The 15704-nt window shown below is 38.9% G+C and overlaps 1 long non-coding RNA gene across 1 annotated transcript; it reads left to right on the forward strand.

Annotated features, from left to right (window-relative positions):
• Positions 1-9172: 9172 nt before the first annotated feature.
• On the forward strand, positions 9173-13581 carry LOC111826151. The gene is made up of 3 exons (XR_002829404.1): positions 9173-9933; positions 11574-11810; positions 13317-13581. It is a non-coding gene; the product is annotated as an uncharacterized LOC111826151 (long non-coding RNA).
• The last annotated feature ends 2123 nt before the right edge of the window (positions 13582-15704 follow it).

Consider the following 15704-nt stretch of genomic DNA (forward strand, 5'->3'; position numbering starts at 1 on the left):
AGAACAGAATTTCCGGAGGAGGAGGCCCAGAAATCAGGATTTTAAAAAGATTCCCAGGTGATTCTAATGTGCAGCCAAGGTTGAGAACCACCGTGCTAGATAGTGATGCTAAACTGGCCAAATCCTTTTGTGCTTCAGATCTTTGACTATTTCCTCTGCCATTTGCCAAAGAGAATGCTCTGTTTTTGAAGGGCTCCGATGATTAGATCAGGCCCATGCGATAATCTTTTGATCTCAATGTTGACTGACTTGATATCTTCATTACATCTATAAAGTCCCTTTACAGCAGTACTTACATCCTGTTTGATCGAATAATTGGGAGACATGACTGCCAGGGGCTGGGAATCCGAGAGCCATCTTGAAATTCTGTCTATTACGCCCTACTCAAGATTCATATTTGGTTTGGAAGCTTTTTATTTCCTATTCCACCCTCAATTCTGAGAGCAGCATTACAGTATTTTTATAAGGCTTTCATGATGTACTGAATGAAGAACAAATCTGTTTAATAAAATAAACTAACCAAGCAGCCAATCAATATAATTTTTAACATATGAGAAGTAATCAGTCTTCATCTCCCACAAATGTTACAGTAAGGAATTGTTTTCTCTCGCTTGCCATATATAAACCTCCTACAGTTCCAGGCTACGATTACCCTGGCATTGGGGACAGCCCCTGTGTGGCTTTGGAGCAGTAAGTGAAAAAGAGGTTTTTCTTTCCATCTTTCTGAGCACATCTGTGTCCAGTCTTGCCGTGCAAAGAACCTGTAATCAGACCAAATGTCAACTAACAATTCTCATCCTTGACTGCACATTGGAAACCCAAGGGCTTTACCAACTCCCGATGCCTGGGTCCCACCTCAGAGATTCCAATGTAACTGGCGGGAGGACTTGGAAATTAAAAGTATCCAGGTGATTCTTCATGCAGCCAAGGAGGACACTCTGCTATTGACATAGACACCTGGTTGTGGAGAAGTTCAGGAGGGAACAGCTCTCTAGAAAGTCCAGTGTTTTCAAAATCCCTTAGACTTCAGAAGAATTCTTGATTTGGCCCCCACCGTGTGGAAAAGCTAGTAATGAAACACGCTGTGCATAGAAATATTGGAAAATCACTAAGATCGTTGAGTAACAGGTCCATGTTCAGAAGCCCTCTGCATCAATAATGATGATAGCTAATATTTACTGCTTATTGCCAGGTATTTTAAGGACTACATCTATGTTATCTCATTTTTACCCTCACAGCAAAGCCATGAGGAAGTTATTATTATTGCCCTGATTTTATAAACAAGAAAACTGAGTCACAATCATTAAAATGCAGAGTCAGGATCTGAGGTTTGAATATTAGTCGATCTGATTTCAAAGCCGATGCTCTTAGCCTCTGAAATGCACCTATTGATAACTTTGAAACATATAATATACTATTATCAAGATAAGTTATTTTGTCATATTCACTATTAAAGAGCACAATGTACACACTTGTGCACACTTCCACTTAGGCATGCACGCACACATGAACAGACCCAGTAACAGGAAGACCTTGCTTACTTGATTTCTTAGTTTTACAAGTTGTTATATTACCCGAAAGCTGTGTTTATCATAGCTCAGTGATGGCGAACCTTTTGAGCTCGGCGTGTCAGCATTTTGAAAAACCCTAACTTAACTCTGGTGCCGTGTCAAATATAGAAATTTTTTGATATTTGCAACCATAGTAAAACAAAGACTTATATTTTTGATATTTATTTTATATACAGTGGGGCCTTGACTTACGAGTGTCCCGACTAACGAGTTTTTTGAGATACCAGCTGTCTCTCGGCGGATTTTTTTGCATTGAGTTGATAGAGTAATTTGAGTTAACGAGCTCCTTAACGAGCTCAGTCTCGGAACGAATTAAACTCGTAAGTCAAGGCCCCACTGTATTTCAATGCCATTTAACAAAGAAAAATCAACCAAAAAAAATGAGTTCGCGTGTCACCTCTGACACAGGTGTCATAGGTTCGCCATCACTGTGACATAGTTCACCTATAGCCGTGGTCGGCAAACTGCGGCTCTTTGGCCCCTTGAGTGTGGCTCTTCCTAAGCCTTAGGAGTACCCTAATTAAGTTAATAACAATGTACCTACCTATATAGTTTAAGTTTAAAAAATTTGGCTCTCAAAAGAAATTTCAATCGTTGTACTGTTGATATTTGGCTCTGTTGACGAATGAGTTTGCCGACCACTGACCTATAGTATAAGAACCACAAAGGCATTTAGTGTAATGGGGTAGAAATGGACTAGGAGTTTGAATCAGTGGCCTCTCCCCACCTGCCTCCATACCCCAGACCAGCTCCGGGACCGTGGGTGAGCGAGTGCTCCGGTTGTGTCTGGTGTCTGCCGCTGCACAACGAATGTGGCCTTTGCACTGAGTGGTCTCTAAGACCCTTTCTAGTTACAAAGGCCGCAATTCTGTTTCTTAATTACTTGGAACAATTGTGTGTCTATTTCATTTTCTCTAGTATTTGTTTATTTAACTTTCTATTTTTGAAATCCAATTTTATATCCAATAGTTCAAGAATAGGGAAACAATGATCATGATCATTATATTGATAATGGCTAATATGTATGAAACATTAATTCTAGGTACTTATGACTTATATATTCAATCTCCTTTCCTCTGTGTAAGTGTCTAAATAAATAGAAACTATCATTACCCCTATTTTAGAGATGATAAAACCGAGGCATGGTGGAGATAAGCAGCAGCCTGCCCAAGGCGGCACAGCTGAGGTCGTCTGACTCCTGAATTTGTTCTTTAAACTACTACATTCTATTCTTTAAACATTGCAGGTGCTATAAATGAAGGCGTTACATACAAATTAGTGTCGTTTATTTAATGACACATTTAAAAGTGTGGGACATCAAAATAATAAAGCTGACTTCTATATTTCAATGGTATTTGATCGAATAATTCTAGCTTTTTACTACAATCCCCCTACATATACCCACATACCGAATCCTGAAGCCTACTCCTTATTTTATTTATAGTCCATGAGACAGATGATCTCGGGGATACTCCTTTATGAGAAAAATATAAATGTCATATTGAGAAGGAAAAAATAAGAGCATCTGTTTTTATGTTCAGGACATTACATCTTCTCATTTTTCTCTGCCTCCTGGGAATTTCATTAAAATAATAAAATAGAGAGTGCTACCATAGTTTGTCACACAATGATGCTAGCAAAACAGAACAGCATAAAGTTAATCCCCTCTCTCCACAGTGTTGCTGCATGTGCACATTTATCTAGAAACTAATGATGCCAGTCGTATCCATAAAGGGCCAAGAGCTCACTGCAGACTGTGGGACTGGCTGATTGGACAGCAGTGATTCAAGTCTCAGCTGTAAAGACCTAGAAAACAGACAGTGGTACAGGAAGCTGTCTTCACTGTGGCGGTTGGTTACCATAGTTTCGGGGTCTGAAGGTAGAGCTGCTGTAGCTTTAGAGGTTTCTGAGTCCAAACCCTTTCATGCTAGCTTTGTAAGTGGTTGGTTTTTTTTACCTTTTACTGTATGTTCAATGGAAGTCAAAGGATCAGAAGACAGGAAACAAGTACTGTCATTTTTATTCAATGTGAGGATGTCTATGAAATTAGAGTTGCCTTAGTGAAAAGGCTTGTGAATATATAACTATGTGCTAAGAATTTTAAATGACCAATTATCTTGTGACAATACATGGACTACTAGGATCCTGAATAAAATGTGTAATACTTCGGTATTAGCTAGTCTGTCTCTAAGAAAATGGGAGGTACAGCAAGTTGAAACCTTGGCACAAAGAAACAACTGCAACTAAGGATTGGAGGGTGAAGGAGCCAAGAGAACAGATGGGCAGAAGAGGCAAGGAGGTAACAACAATGTCTGTGATGGTGAGACTTCTGCCAGAGACGCCAGTCCTTAAAGCAGGCTTTCCCCCTCGAGTTTCGCTTCTAGACACCTTGAACTCTCTTTAATGAATATGGCAAGAACTATTCCTCTTCCTTATGCCAGGCCCATAGAGAATGTGCGTGCACTTTGGGCAATCGAATAATTCACTCAATAAAGCATTTCTCTGAGTACTATTCATAGTTTAGAAAGTTCCCTAATATTAAATTTCTTAAGGTAAATTCCGGCACCTAGAATAGCATCCCAAGTAAAGTGAATAGTGGTAGAACTAGATCATTTATGGTGATGTGATATAACCTCAAGAACTAACCTTAATAAACACTAATGCTGTGCCTTTCTCGGTGGCAAGCATTAATGGTGGCATCACTTGCAGAAGCCTCACCATCGCAGAAATTGTTGCTAACCTTATTGCTTCTTCTGCCCATCTGTTCTCTTGGCTCCTTCACCCTCCAGTTCCCTAGTTGCAGTTAGCTCTTTGTGCTAAGGTTTCAACTTGCTGCATCTCACATTTTCTTTGGGGCAGATTAGCTAATACCCAAGTATCATACATATTTTATTCAGGCTCCTGATGGTACAGGTATTGTCACAAGATAATTGGTCATTTAAAAATCTTAGCACACATTAGTTACATATGCATGATCCTTTTCACTAATGCAACTCTAATTTCATAGGCATCTGCATAGACAGTCTCACACTGAATAAAAATGACTACTCAATACCCCAAAAAACAAACAATCCAATTTAAAAAATGGGCAAAGGCCCTGAATAGACATTTCTCCAACGAGGACATATAGACGGCCAATAGACATATGAAAACATCTCAATATCACTAATCAACAGAGAAATGCAAGTTAAAAAAACACAGTGAGATATCACTTCACACCTGTCAGAATGGCTATGATCAATAAATGAACAAACAGCAAGTGTTGGCTAGGATTCAGAGAAAAGGGAACTTCGTGCACTATTGGAAATACAGATTGGTGCAGCCACTGTGGAAAGCAGTATGGAGTTACCTCAAAAAATTAAAAATGGAACTGCCTTTTGACCTCGCTATTCAACTTCTGGGAATTTATCTGAAGAAACCAGAAACACTACTTTGAAAGACTATATGTGCCCCTATGTTCATTGCAGCATTATTTACAATAGCCAAGATTTGAAAGCAGACCAAGCGTCCATCAGTAGATGAGCAGATAAAAAAAGCTGTGGTACATTTACACAATGGGAAATTACTTGACCATAAAAAAAAAAAAAAGGAAATTTTACCCTTTGCGACAGCATGGATGGACTTCGAGAGCATTATGCTAAGTTAAATAAGCCAGTCAGAGAAACACATATGATTTCATTCATATGTGGAATCTAAGGGAGGTATTGTAAATTTGAAGTAAGTATCAAATACAAGCAAAAACACATTTAAAGACATATATCATATGACTTGGAATTATAGGTTTTATCAGTTGACCCAACCATTTGTTTAGTGATGGAATTTCCTCTATTTATAATGCTGCTCCTAATCGATGACCCCCTGGCCTTTGTGTAAAAACTTCTAATAATTTATTCTATGTAAGGCAGCTTATTCCACCTCTGAAGGGCACTGTTTGAAAGCCTTTCTTAACATAAACCAAGATCTATTTCATCATAATTTCTAGTGACTAGTTCCTGCAATTCTTCCCTGAGAGCTATCCCTAATAATTTGTATTTTTTGATCACATAACCACCCTTTAAATATTTGAAGACAAGTGACAATTCTAGATAAAGCAGAGGAAATCTAATGATGTAAAACAAGGAGATACTTCATATTAATAGTTGGAAGGAAACAAAGGCATTAATTGACCAACCAAAAGAAAGGAAAGGAATGAAACTCAGCACAAGTAAAGGCAGATATACTCTGATACACTGGAACCAACGAATATGCAGTAGTTCTTAAATTCACAGAATGACCTTTAGGAAGAGAACCTGTGTGGAGCTCTGCAGAGCTAATTGGGATGTTGAAGGGAAAGCAAAAGCAATCAGGAGGTTAACAACTAGAGCAGAGTGATCATAGGGAGGCGGGGCTGCTGCTTTGGCGATGCAAGGCAGTTTTGTTCAACAAGAAGAGATGTGCTGTACAGTAGTCTCCCAACATGTAGAGGCAATTACATGATCACCCAATGAAGCCATAAGGCGGTGTTCCTTCCTCTTCTTAAAGCATGTATTATATGTGATTAGAGGCCCAGTGCACAAATTTGTGCATGGGTGGGGTCCCTTGGCCTGGAGGGCGATTGAGGCCTATGGGGGGCAGGCCAGTTGGGAGGAGGGGCTGCAGGAGGTTGGCTGGCTGTGCGAGCTTGGCTGTGGGAGTGCACTGACCACCAGGGGGCAGCTCCTGTGTTGAGCATTTGCCCCCTGGTGGTCAATGTGCATCATAACGACTAGTCAACCGGTCGTTCTGGTTGTTCCAGTCGTTCAGTCATAACGGTCACTTAGGCCTTTATATATATAGATGAGAACATATCCTCATAGGGAAAATAAAGGTACTGCACTTATATAATGACTATGCTGTCCTATACTGATATTCATGGTTGTCAAATACAGAATATACTGGCGGATAGAGGACTGACTAGAATGTTCCCCTTTGCCTGGGACATGTGGCAAGCATACGTTGGTGATGTACATTCTTTGTGTCACAACCAAGCTAGCCAGGCAATGTGACAGGCCACACCACTCCATATGTCTATATGTGTGACTTTTTTCTCCCTAAGGTGTCTTCTCAAGAACACTTTCTCTGTTTCCTTGACTTTGGCAGCCAGCAACTTTATACAACTTGAGTCTGCTTTATCCCTGGAAGTGGGCTGAGGGCTGGAAGAAACTAAGGACTTCTATTTTAAAGGAGGCCAGAGGTCCCCGAAGGACCTGAGAGTATTTAATTTAGGGTGTACTTAATAATAGGTGGTCTAGATGCTTATAGTAGAATGAATAATGGCCCCTCAGAGATGTTCACTCTTAAATGTAAATGTTACCTTATATGGCAAAAGGGACTTAGAAAATGTGGTTGAGAATCTTGAGATGAGGAGATTATTCTGGATTATCGTAAAAGTAATTGTAAAGAGATCAGAGGCAGTAGTAGGAAATTCGAGGAAGGAAGCGAGATATCTAAGGGGTGTGTCCATTAGACAAGGAATGCAGATAGCCTCGAGAAATGAGAAGAGGCAAGGAATGGCTTGCCCCCTGGAGCCTCCAGAAGAAACAAAGTCTTTCAACACCTTGGTTTTAGCCCAGTAAGACTCATTTTGGATTTCTGATTTCCAGAACGTAACCGACTGTAAGAGAATAAATTCGTGTTGTTTTAAGTTACTCAGTTCATGGTAATTTGTTACAGCAGCAATCAGAAACAAACACAGCATCTTGCATGTTTCTATCAATTTAACTTCTTCCTATAAATACAGAATAAGAGCATGCACTTCTCTCTCTATTCCCAGGGTGCTGTGAGAAGAAGGCAGGTTGGTGGAGTATACATTCACCCATGCAATATAGTACAAGAAACGAAATTGTATCCGTCAAGGTTCGTTAGTTGCAAGGATCAGAAAACAACTCTGACAGATTTAAGCAGAAAATCGATTTCCTGAGAGGCTCCTGGGAACATTACTGACTGTAGGATTGGAAAGCTCAGAACAAGGAAGCTAGGCATCAGCCGAGACCAGGCTAATAGGTGCCCCGATGCGCCCTGCTGGGAGGCTGCTGCTCTGGTGCTGACGCGGACTCTCATGGCACCAGACCCCTGGGCTGTCCCTGCTGTCTCAGGAAACCTAAGGTTTTTGCTGCTGTTGCCGTTCCCGTCACCAGAATGGAGTTTGCAAGGTTCCCGCATCTTTGAATCACCAACTCTTGTTCAAGTCTAAGTTTGGTAAATCTGATTGGTCAATTCTGGACCACATCTAGCACACCCCAGCTGCAAAAGAAGCTGGGAGATAAGCTTTCAGCTTCATCAGAGACATTGCTCTGTCTCTCACTAGGACTGATAAGATATGAATTCCCAAATTTATAAGAGTTTCAAATGATAGGTGGTTTTGAAAGTACAAATGATCATGACCTAAATGTTAAAGGAGATTGGTATAAAATGCACTAATACATGGGCAGAAAAATGACTATAAGAATAGAGTCAAATACATGCTATTTTTACATCATTTTTACAATACAAAATAATATGATATTTCGAGATGAAGGATCATATTAACCAGGCCCTCAACTTTCGACCAAAACAACTCTTTATGAGGACACTCATTACCTACTTCTCTCTTTCCTCCCTCCCTCCCTCCCTTCCTCCCTCCCTCCTTCCATTCTTCTCTTCTTTCCTCATTCTTTCCCTCCTCCCCACCCCCTTTCTCTTTCTCTATTTGCTGAAGTCAGAGCAGGGCTTTCTGTCCTTATCTTAAGTGACTTCTCTAGGTCTTTAAGGACATGGCCTCTGCCTACCTCTCCAGACTCATTACCTGGAGCCACGGGAAATAGTATTATCTTGGGTTTGTTCATAGGAAAATTATATCTGGTATATCCATGATTAAAACTCAAGTATGATACAAATTTTGATAAGTTGCACTCTATGAATCTTTCTGTTACAATCCAGAAAGTCTGGTTGCAAAGAATAGAAATTCATTAAAATTAGCTGAATTAAACTAGGAAAATATCGCAAGGATTCAGAGCTGCTTTGTGGGACTGAGCAGTCGGAGGTGCAGGTGGTCCTCAGGAGGCCCTGGGCAAGGAGCTGGACAGCCATGACCTGGTGCTTCTCTCTCCATCTCTCAAGGCTGTGAGGTCTCTCCTGTGGCTTCTCAAGCAGATCAGCTTCATTTTTGTTTTCTTTCTTCTTTTTAAAAAATACATTTTTATTCATTTTGGAGAGAAGTGGGAGAGAGAGAGAGAGAGAGAGAGAGAGAGAGAGAGAGAGAGACACCAATGATGAGAGAGAATCATTGATCAGCCGCCTCCTGCATGCCACACACTGGGGACAGAGCCTGAAACCCAGGCATGTGCCTTGACTAGGAATTGAACCCATGGCCTCCTGGTTCATCAGTCAATACTCAACCACTGAGCTACACCAGTTGGGCCTATTTTTGCTTTCTGTAGATTGCCTCCCTCTGCTTCTCAGTGTGCATGGACAGCTGAATTTGGATTCACATTCTCCATACATAGTGTCCTCAGTGTAAGACTTGAGCTCCTAAATTAATGTTTGACTTGTATTTCACTCTGGACATATTAATCTTTCTACTTGATTCCTTTTTCTTCCTTTTCTAAAATCTTACACCGTATCCTGGTTGATAAATGCATGCAGGTGTTCTTGTGACCTTGAGTTAGCTATCATCTCTTTTTCAGTTCATGTCTACTGCTCTCCATTTCTCTAAAGCACCCTCTTCTATACCCTTCACATATTTCTTCTCCTTTTATTTTTTAAACAATTCTTAAATTGTTTGTCCTCAATCCTCTTAATAAAATGTTCAAACTCTTATTCCAGTAGCCATAGCTTTTAAATAAAACCATCATGTATGTGGTCAATAAACACCTACTGAATGCATACTATATGTTGTGTGCTAGTAGGCTCTGGATCACAGAATGCATACAATTTACTTCTTGTCCTCCACCTTCTGGCATCATGATTTTTGGCTCAGACATTAGCAACATTATCACTATCATTTCATAGATGAGAAAATTAAGCTTGGAGAGTTTAAGTAATATTTGCCCAAGGTTCCATGGTTATAAGTGTAGAGACAGGATTCAAATTGAGGTCTGGATCCTCAGAATCCACATCAAATTCTTATGGAAGTCTGCATTCCTTTTGATTGGTGGAGAATTGGGTTAAACTGGTTTCTAGAAATTATTTGAACCCCAAAGTGATAAGTAAGATATTTTATTAGATTGGCATGTATATGGTAACCACAATGTGAATGGAAGGTAATAATTTTTGTTTTGTTTTGTTCTCAGAACTTGTATAAAGACAATTGCAAGAGAAATTCTAAAAATATGTTGACTACTGACAGCCTTCCTAGTTTTACAAGGTGAAGGAGATTCTAAATGATCACTTTATTTTTATTTTTTATATATTTTTTTCTTTATTGATTAAAGTATGAGATATGTGTCCTTATCCCCCCATTGTTCCCCCTGCCCCCCATTCATGCCCTCATCCCCCTGGTGTCTGTGTCCATTGGTTAGGCTTATATGCATGCATACAAATGCTTTGGTTGATAAATGATCACTTTAAAGTATATATACAAGTTTTTTTGGTATCAAAAAAGATGTCTTATCACTATACCATTAGTTTGGGAAGGTTTTAAGGAGAAATAAGACTCCATTATCCATCATTACCACCTTTGGCCAATTAGTTTATCATATTAATTTCTATCACTTAGGGAACCCAGGGAGCATGACAAGACAGATAAAGAGTTTTCAAATATTAAGCAAAAGGCATTCTGAAAAATAATAGGTTCTACCAGAAGTTGGACATAAATGTGCATTTGTGTAATTGGGCTAGTAAAAAGATTAAGATCTACAGAGTCTTAAAATATGTATTTCCTAAATTTTGATTTGGGCTTTAAATCAACCTTTCTTAGATGGCAATGTTCTTAATAGAAAGAAAAGGCGGTCAATCCTTTTGTAACACATAAAATTTACAAATCCTCATTGTTTGCTCACCACGTGATTCTTAAGGTGCTTTTCTGTCCCTTTGAAATCTTTCCGGATGATCATTTCAAATAAGATAAATGTGTCTCTCCATTCCTGTTTAAAAACACAGACAAATGCCATCTGTTCCTTGGGCTGTTCCAGGTACAGTGGCCTCCTATCGCTCTCCATCTGTCAGATGTACATTCATCTATGTTATCTGAGCTGCCAGTTGATTCTATGCTAGAAGACTGTGGCAACAATTTCCAGCATCTCATTTTATGTTTGTTAGATGTGGAATTTTTGATTTACAAATAAAATATAAAACTATAAAATGACAAATACAGTTTCCTAAGTTGACTTGGAAGATCATTTCAAAGGATTTCCAAAAACATTTGCAGCATCACTGCTATATGCTTAGCCTTTCAAGGTGAATAACATGGACGATGGCACTCATTTGAATGTTAAATTTTTAGTAAGTCAAACTTTTAAGAAGTAAATCTTTTATTTTATTGTCATAACCTACACAAGTAAATACCATAACTATATTAGGTAAAATTAAAGGTAGGTATTTAGGTAATAAAAAATTAGCATTGCTTCCCCTCACCCCCTTTCCAATATAAAGTAACTTTTATTTTGAATCTAGAGGCTTTTTCACACTCTGGGATGTTTGGTTTTATTGCTTAAATAATAATTTCTCCCCTTAGTTCTTCATTCTCTTTCTCAAATTTTTATTAATTGCATGTTTGATGTCATAAATTGATCTTCTAAAGTTTTAGACCTTCTCTATTTTCTTTCATATTTTCCACTCGTTTTAATTGCTCTGATTTCTGGGAGATGATCTCCATTTTATCATCTAATTCTCAGTTGAATTTTTATTTCAGTGATCATATTTTTAATTTTCATGTTCTTTTAAATTTACTCTTATTGCTCCCTTCTCATTGCAGAGCATTCTCTTTCAGTTATAGATGCAATATCCACACAAGTCTAAACTGCATTTATTCTAAAGCCAACTTTTCTCATTATTTATTACTAATAGACAAATGATGTCTTTCCTGTAATTCTGAATTGATAAAAGGATTGAAGGGAAACTTTAATGCCTCTATTTCGAGACAGAAATGTTGGACTTCATAAAGCTATTACTCATCAGCTGACAAGACTAATTCAGGCAGAGTGGAGAATGATGTATGCAAGGACCAACAACATATGACAGCTAGGATGTTGATTCAGTGGTGTGGTCAGGGAGACACCATCAGGATTTGTCATTGTCAAAATGGTAAGGATGCTGTATTTGTGTTGAGTGCTCTCCTAGTTCTCTTTCTCTTTCCTATTCTGTATTGGCATCATCCCAATTTTCTTCATTCCCAAGTAGATCACTGTTTTTACACTGTGCCCCCTCTGAGAACCTGCTAAGCCCTTTCTTTTCCTAAAGTTCATCTATTTTACCACTTTTCTTCTATTAAATCTGCTAATCTATAGCAAAAAACATAAAAATTAAGGGGTTAATTTGTGTTTTGATGTGAATTACTGATGGTCAAAGAGAGGACCTAAAAACTCAGTAAACGTTAATTGGCATAACTGAGAAAGGAGATCTTTTTGAGAGCCGTTCCAGGGCCTTTTGCATTTTCTAGACAGACTCTCAGAAGTCTGTGCCAAACACATTGAAACAGTAACCAGCAACTTAATGTGTTAATTCTGAAAGAGCTTTATTAATCCCTAAAGTGATTTGTAAATGCATTCATTTGCTATAAACCTCATACACTATATAGATAATCATAACCATACTCTGTTTTTAGGCAGATGAATATATCGGTCTTTCCATGTTTTTTAAGATCCAGGTACAAATTATATCAGTGTATGTGCTACTAGTAGAGTCTGCAGAGAAAAAGAGTTAACAGGGAGGCCATATACCTTATATCTTATTTCCTTCCTAAACACATCTAATGTCATTTTGACTACAACTTGATGTTCTTTCTAATATTGACTAAAGGAATGGACTAGCCAGAAGATAAATGAGGGTATTGCATGTGCTGTTATGTACTAATTACTCATGTAGGAATGCATTTTGAAGCTTATACCTCATTGCTCAGACAAATTTTCAGTATAGGGACCAGCGCTGCACTGAAGAAAGCTTGTTACATAACCAGAATGGAGCTCCATGACCAGCATGATAAACACGTGCACAGACTCCAAAACCAACAGGTTTCCTTTAGTGAAACTTGCCCTCAGTTACTCATTATCATGGAACCACAACATATCCCAGTGGGGGAAATGGACGCAGGCATCTGCCTGACAGTTCGAGGTCTCTGCTGTATTGATGTTGGATATGCCGCTTCACTTGTCATATCTTTTCCTAATTGTCAACAAAGCCTGGTGCTGGATAAGTTATTTTCAGACAGTCTATTTGATGTTCTCAGCCTGTGATCACATAGTCAGTGCAGGTACAAACGTCTATTCACAGTGTCTTTAAATAAAAATGTATTTAGGCAAACACACATCCCATACTGTAGTTGAATACAAGCACAAACATGAGTAATTTTTGTGTAAAGAATAAGAGCTTGGGAGTTAGACCTCAGCTTGAATTGCATTTTCATAATTAGCTAATGTGTACATTTTAGCAAGTTATTTGAATTTTAGTTTCCTCATCAGCAAGAAGCAGACATATTAGCAATCTTAAAAGACAATGGCAATCAAACAAGATAATTTACTGATGATACTTCAGTCTTATCTGCTAGTAGATTTTAAAAATACTGAATTTTCTCCTTCTGTTTATTCCTCACAGGTCACACTTGGAAAACAGTCTTTTCCGGTACAGCTGTTACAGCATTGCACATGCACATGTACATAAATATACCTAATTATGCACATTCTGACATAAACATATGTGCTTACATTTATTGAGGATGATTATGTGAGTATCTATATATATAAAAGTCTAAGAGACTGTCCGACCGTCTGCCTGTCTGACTGGTAGCTATGATGTGCAATGACCACCAGAGGGCGGATGCTCAATGCAGGAGCTGCCAAGCTGTGGTGACTTGGCAGCTGCGGTTCTCAGGTGACACAACTGGAACCAGAGAAGAGGGAGCCTGACTCCAGGGTGCATCACCTGAGAACCGCCCTCTCAAAATCCAGGACCCCTTGGGGGATGTTGGAGAGCTGGTTCCAGCCCAATCCCCACAGGCCAGGCTGAGGGACCCCACCGGTACATGAATCTGTGCACAGAGCCTCTAGTAATAATGATAACTGAATATGTAGAAAGATAGAAAAAGGAAGTTTTCTTTGCAATGTGAGAATCAACGATGAGCAGTAAAATCAAGTGTCAAAGGCTGACTATTCAATAAAGACTCAAGATTTTCTATTACAATACAGATGTCACCAGGCATGTGTTCTGAAGAGATAGATATAGGTTTTCATTTTGGAATTATTTTTAACCATGCAGTCTATCCATTTCCATACATAGCCTGTTTGTAGTTTATATGCTAATCTCATGCCTCTGTCTCTCTCTGTATAACCTGGGACAGCCCAGTGTCTGTAATGAGATTTGAAGTGCCTCTCATACAACTATAGTGCGGAGGTTTATAAATAAAGAAATGTGTTGGTTGCTAGTCACAAGAAAAAGGAAATGTCAGTAAAAGATGGAAAAAGTAGTTGTTGTTGGCGTTTTGAGAGTATTGGTGTTATTGATGTTTTTGAAAGGGTTGTCAAACAAATGAAACAACACTTCCAGAAATACATAAAGATAAAAATCATATTTATATATGATCTATATGGTATAAAGCTTAGTGGTAGAAGATATTTACAATTTTATATGTGTGCATATATTTAAATACTTAATTATTTCCAATGATAATTTTAGTCACATTGTGTGCATGAACTATTTTTCTCACAACTTCTTTTATTTACAAACTCCCTGTTTAAGTAACTTAATGAGGTATTGATTTTTACTGATATAGTAGGAATTACAGCTTGAGTCCAAACTATATTCATATTTGGGAAGCATGCAGATATGGACATTTCTGGAGAACTGACTGGTAGGATAATCATATGGAAGCCCACTTTTATGGATAATAATTCATCCTAAGAAGAAGGAATTGACTTAGTAAGAAAAGTTTAAGTGTGAATTTTTCTCTCTGTTACATCACATTACTTTGTAAGTTGGGCATTTTGAAGACTGCAGTGCAGTTCCTTTGGGGAGGACAATTGTTTAGAATGTGTCTTTGAAAACATGATATGAGCTACCAGGAAAGGCCTTCAGAGCGCATGTCAACTTGGCAGCACTAATGAAACAAAGGTTTGCATGGAGCACTGTGAGCAGACCTGGCTGGGCTGATGATGAATAATCCAGACTGTGGAAATCAATTTGAGCACACTCTTCAGGATCAATCTTCTCAACCCTTCTCAGAATTTTGAGAAGATTCAAAGCTTTTCAGTTAATTTTAGATATTAAAAAGAAAAATCAAGTGTAAATCAAGATTCTAATTTTACCTACAATTTAATTCTTGTCTCTTTTTCTTAGCTCAAGCCTAACCTAAGGCTTAAGAACAATATAGAGCTGTATTTCTTTCAAAATTCTAACCTAACAATCTGTTTTTCTCATAGGTGGATTTAATCTATTCACATATATTGAAGATAATGATTAAAATTGATGGTTAATGATATGGATTTATTTTTGAAAATTATTTTGTGATTTCTACTTTATATACATATACTAGAGGCCCAGTGCACGAATTCGTCACCAGTGGAGTCCCTCAGCCTGGCCTGTGTGATTAGGCCAAAACCAGCTTTCAGACATCTCCAGAGGGGTCCTGGATTGCAAGAGGGCCCAGGCCAGGCCGAGGGACCCCACGGGTGCACGATCGGAGGTTGGTCAGCTGGGGAGGGACCGCGGGAAGGCTCCAGGGCATGTGTGGCCCGTCTTGCTCAATCCTGATTGGCCGGACCCCAGCAGCAAAGCTAACTTACCAGTCGGAGCATCTGCCCCCTGGTGGTCAGTGCACATCATAGTGACTGGTCAACTGGTCGACTGTCTGCCCCCTAGTGGTCAGTGCACATCATAGTGAGCAGTTGAGTGGCCTTAGCATATCATTAGAATATTATGCTTTGATTGGTTGAATGGACAACCGGACGACCAGATGACCAGATGACCAGACACTTAGCATATTAGGCT

The sequence above is a fragment of the Myotis lucifugus genome, unplaced genomic scaffold (assembly GCF_000147115.1).
Source record: "Myotis lucifugus unplaced genomic scaffold, Myoluc2.0 scaffold_57, whole genome shotgun sequence".
Classification (NCBI taxonomy): domain Eukaryota; kingdom Metazoa; phylum Chordata; class Mammalia; order Chiroptera; family Vespertilionidae; genus Myotis; species Myotis lucifugus.